The 5,000-nt window shown below is 35.8% G+C and overlaps 1 non-coding gene across 1 annotated transcript; it reads left to right on the forward strand.

The window, feature by feature from the left end:
* Positions 1 to 4,356: 4,356 nt before the first annotated feature.
* LOC128248211 (small nucleolar RNA U3) lies at positions 4,357 to 4,589 on the forward strand. Its single transcript, XR_008264501.1, has one exon. It is a non-coding gene; the product is annotated as a small nucleolar RNA U3 (small nucleolar RNA).
* The last annotated feature ends 411 nt before the right edge of the window (positions 4,590 to 5,000 follow it).

Here is a 5,000-nt window from a genome sequence, read left to right on the forward strand (position 1 = left end):
AATCAAAGAAAACCTTAAATCAAAAATAGCTTATAAAGAAGGGCAGAGCCTGAATACCCAGAATAAATAATTAACTGTAAAATATTAATAAATTAATGAATTAAGAGATATATCCGTTTAAAAAATGTTCACGCTAAATTGCATATACATTTAGCAATACATACACATACTAAACAATCTATAATATACGTATATACACTAAACATACAGACGTAGGTATATGGCTACATATATATACAGACATATATAGGCAAAACATACGTACGCGCACAAAACCTCCTGGCGTATGCTTATCCAAGTTAGTTGTTAAAGGCGAAAGAAAGAAAAGGAAAAAAATCAGGGAATAACAAGTGGGTGGGGTGGGGAGAAAAAAGGAGAAAAGAAGAAAAAGAAATGAAAGTCAAAGAAACAGAAAATTAGAGAGAGAAAGGGAAATATAGATAGAGGTAGAGAGAGTGAAATGATTCGTGTTCCAATAAGTATCTAATGAAAACGAAGCGTACACATATGGAAAAAAATGAGGAAAATCTTAGAAAAACAACTCATCAAATGTAAAAGGCAACCCAAAACACTAAAACTCATTCTCACTGGAGCAAAAACACACAAAGAACCCCCAACTACCGCAAAATGCCGAAGAACAAACTGTAACATTTGCCGTTACTTAATTGAGGGACCAAAATTTAAATTCAAAGACGGCCAAAATTAAATCCAATCTCACCTGTGACGCAGAAAACCTGATCTACACAATCACATGCAATGGTTGCCAACATAACTATATAGGTTAAACGGGCAGATCGTTACGCAACAGAATGACGACTCATCGCCAACAGATCCGAGACACAGACACAAGGAAAATTCCTTTAAGCAGTCACAGTGCAACCTCTGCAAGAATGGACTTGACCAATTTCAAAATCTTTCCCCCTCTACAAGTGCTCGGATCTTTTCAACCAACAACAAAGATTAAATAAAGGCAATTTATTAACAAATATGAGTCACAATTGAATATAGAACCAACCACTACCAATCAATAAATTAGAACGGACACTTAAAAAAAACATTCATACATAGTACTGATTTGGAAAATACACACACAGACACTCAAACACACACACACAAACACACACACATACACACAGCTGGAGACACTCGAAAGAAAACATTGCAAAATACACACACATATATACACAGCAGGAGACAATCAAAAGAAAACTTCGCAGTTCAAACCCACACACACCAAAAAGGAAAACCTTAATTCCTTAATAGAATTCTTAATAAGACATTTATCACAAGATACATACCCATTAATACACAGCTGGTCACATTCCAAACATTGAAAGGACATTCAACACAATATATCCGTTTAAAAAATGTTCACGCTAAATTGCATATACATTTAGCAATACATACACATACTAAACAATCTATAATATACGTATATACACTAAACATACAGACATATATAGACAAAACATACGTACGCGCACACACGTACGCGCACAAAACCTCCTGGCGTATGCTTATCCAAGTTATGCTTATCCACACACACACACAAACACACACACACACACACTCACACACACACATACACACACAAACACTCACATACACACACACACACACACACACTCACATACACAAATGGACTTAAAACGCATTCAATAAATGCTTTTAAGCCACTCCCTTGGCAGGAACTCAGAGATTGTTTTAGACAATAGACAATCATACCCCCTCTCTTTCTCTCTAACACCTTTAACTCTATACCAAATTATTTACAAACAGACTATATTGAAAGTAAACTTTACGGAAAAACTCCAGACATGTTCTAACTACCAAACAGAAGATAAATACAAAGTATTTTTACTTCAAATTCCAAATTTTCATTAATATTTGATAAGATGAAATTAATCATCGAAACAGACAGTATTTTATAACTTCCAGATATAAAAAAAATGAATAAATGAATAAAAAATTTTTATCATTTTATTCATTTCTTTCTAAATTAAAATGTCTTAAATTTACTTCTGTGCTGTTTCCACATCCATCTTTTATACATAAAAATTTGACTTGTATGGATTTCTAATCTTTTCTTAACTATATATATTGCTCCAGCATGACTGCAACCGCATAGCTGAAACGAATAAAAGTTTATATACACATGCATACATATATATATAAATATATATACGTATATGTTTATATACATATATGTATACATATGTGTGTGTGTGTACATACAACACACACAGAAGGGGGGAGAAGCTTAATCGATTTCTATGACGTGTAAGTAACTGAGAGCACAAGACACACCACTCTGTCACAGAGTTAAGCCCTCAGCTGATGGCACTGATGGTACTCTGTAGAAAACAAAGAGACTCTGCTTTTGAAGATGGTTAATTTACATGCGGCGTGTTAAAAATAGTTTTGCTTTATACTTTTCGTGTGGATTCATTAAGATTAAGCATACTTTGCTTTAGAAGTGTATTAATTTGTACCTGTACCTGTATCATGATCTTCCTTTTCTTTGCTTAATTTTCATCTTAATAAGCACTATACTGTATACCTTGTACAGAATAATATATTTTAAGAATTTTGAATGGATTAATAAATATTAAACAGACTCTACTTTAGAAGTGTATTAATTCTAATCCGTTAATTACGATTTAATTTTGTTTTGTTTTGTTTTTTTACTTTGCATGTATATTTAAACTGTCTCCAGAAAACCATAATATCCAGAAATCTTGGTCACTTTCGATCCCAGACTTTCCAGATAATTGGTACGGTACGCGCTAGAAGATACTTAAGTGATTGACAGGGAGAGTAGCTTCTCCTGAATCTGTGATAAACAAATCGCATCCCATCTCGAAGGATATGCCTCTGCTATTCAAGAACAGGAGATAGCAAATAAATACCTGATGAATAAAAGAGATAAATATGCCTTCAAACCTCTTCGTTGTGATAGGAAATATCGATTTTTCTATACCAATGTGGAAGATATCACACACATCAGCATGCCCAAAATATCCGCAAGATATTACCTTCCCATGATGATATTATTGCCAAAACTGTTTGTAATGCTACTCGCAGTAAGGTTTGGCTTGATGGTCATACCAAAGGCATACTATATCTAGAATGTAGTGACACCTTTAAAATAAGGAACACTGGTGAAACATTTCGTTAAAAAAAGCAGCAATCCAATACAAACCTAACAGATCTGATGCTCTTTTGATCATTTTTATATTGGTCAGCAGATGTTAATGTATTGTCTAAAGTTATAGTAAAAGACAATGTCGATGATGAACAAACACAGAAATTGTAACTCTTATACTTGGTCATAGATTTTCATTTGTACCTGTTATCACAGCTGTCCTGGTTGTGAAACAATTTATATAGCAGCCTAGAAACGCCGAGGATTTCCTAGAAAGAACAAAACAAACTGACATGCATCTTATACATCCAGTGGACTTGTGTACAGTGGAGTTTTGTAAGCAAAGACTAGCTAATTGACTCTCTTTGGATAATCATATGCACACAATCATATAGCACACACATAGGTACACAGGTATACATACGTGTATGCATAAATACAAGAGGAAGAGGACATCTACTGACCATTGATAAGGAGCTTAGAAATCCAGTACCGAAGATGTACTTTCAGTTTCATACCTATTATTAGTGGAGCAACAGTTTGCATACCAACCCGTCTGGAGTTAAGTATTCTTTGAAATTGGGATCTTGTGTGGGGTAGGCAAGCAAATCCTTAATTTATACACTACAAATAATCACGATATCTGGGACGATAAAAATCTGTAAGACTTTCTTAAGATGTTAAGGATGATGGTTAAAACAAGACACTTGCCTTCACAACCTTACTATCAAGCAAGTGGCCGGTCAAAATTTACTCTAAACTAAAAAGAGAAAGAGCAGACCATACATACATACATACATACATACATACATACATAATGGCTGCTTCCTCGTTCTCGAGTGTAGCCATTGCTTGTGCCAAGCGATACTTGTGTATGATGCTTTAACCTCGAGATGGATTCCACAAGTTTAAAGTTGTCTTTTCTTCTTACGAAGTAAATAAAATGAAGTGTTAATAAAATACTGGAATTACTTTAGTATTCCTGTGAAGCATTCTAGATGTGTGAAGGCGCGTGGCTTAGTGGTTAGGGTGTTGGGTTCATGATTGTAAGCTTGTGATTTTGATTATTGGACTAGGCGATGCGTTGTGTTCTTGAGCAAAGCACTTCACTTCACGTTGCTTCGTCCCATTCTGCTAGCAAGAACGAGTAATCCTGCAACGGACCGGCGCTTCCCGGTGGGGAATATATACACTACGGAAACCGACCCTATGAGACCATGCTTTTATGGTTCATTTCTTAAGTATGTGTCGCAACGGTATCCGATTCTGTTGAGCGAATCAACAACATCACGATGATGAGAGATCGTATTGAGTCCTGACCGCGAAACAGGTTTTTCTTTAAAATTTGTTCCTCCGCCTGTAACGAATGTAAGAAATCCATTGAGGATCGTTCTAGAGAGGTTTAATAACTTCTTAAAGAGGGACTCAATACTTTCTGAGTGATTCTTAAGGCGGCGAGCTGGCAGAAACGTTAGCACGCTGGGCGAAATGCTTAACAGTATTTCGTCTGCCGTTACGTTCTGAGTTCAAATTCCGCCGAGGTCGACTTTGCCTTTCATCCTTTCGAGGTCGATAAATTAAGTACCAGTTACGCACTGGGGTCGATGTAATTGACTTAATCCCTTTGTCTGTCCTTGTTTGTCCCCTCTATGTTTAGCCCCTTGTGGGCAATAAAGAAATAAGGAAACCGACCCTATGAGTCGAGAAGGAGATTTATCCTTTTTTATCCATTCCAGATATGAATTATTATACTTTCTAAATTTGGCACAGAGCCAGCAATTTTCAAAGGAGGCCGAAGTCGATCACATCAACCCCAGCACCCAACTGGTACTTGTTTTATCGGTCCCGAAAGAAT

The sequence above is a fragment of the Octopus bimaculoides genome, chromosome 6 (assembly GCF_001194135.2).
Source record: "Octopus bimaculoides isolate UCB-OBI-ISO-001 chromosome 6, ASM119413v2, whole genome shotgun sequence".
NCBI classification, from domain to species: domain Eukaryota; kingdom Metazoa; phylum Mollusca; class Cephalopoda; order Octopoda; family Octopodidae; genus Octopus; species Octopus bimaculoides.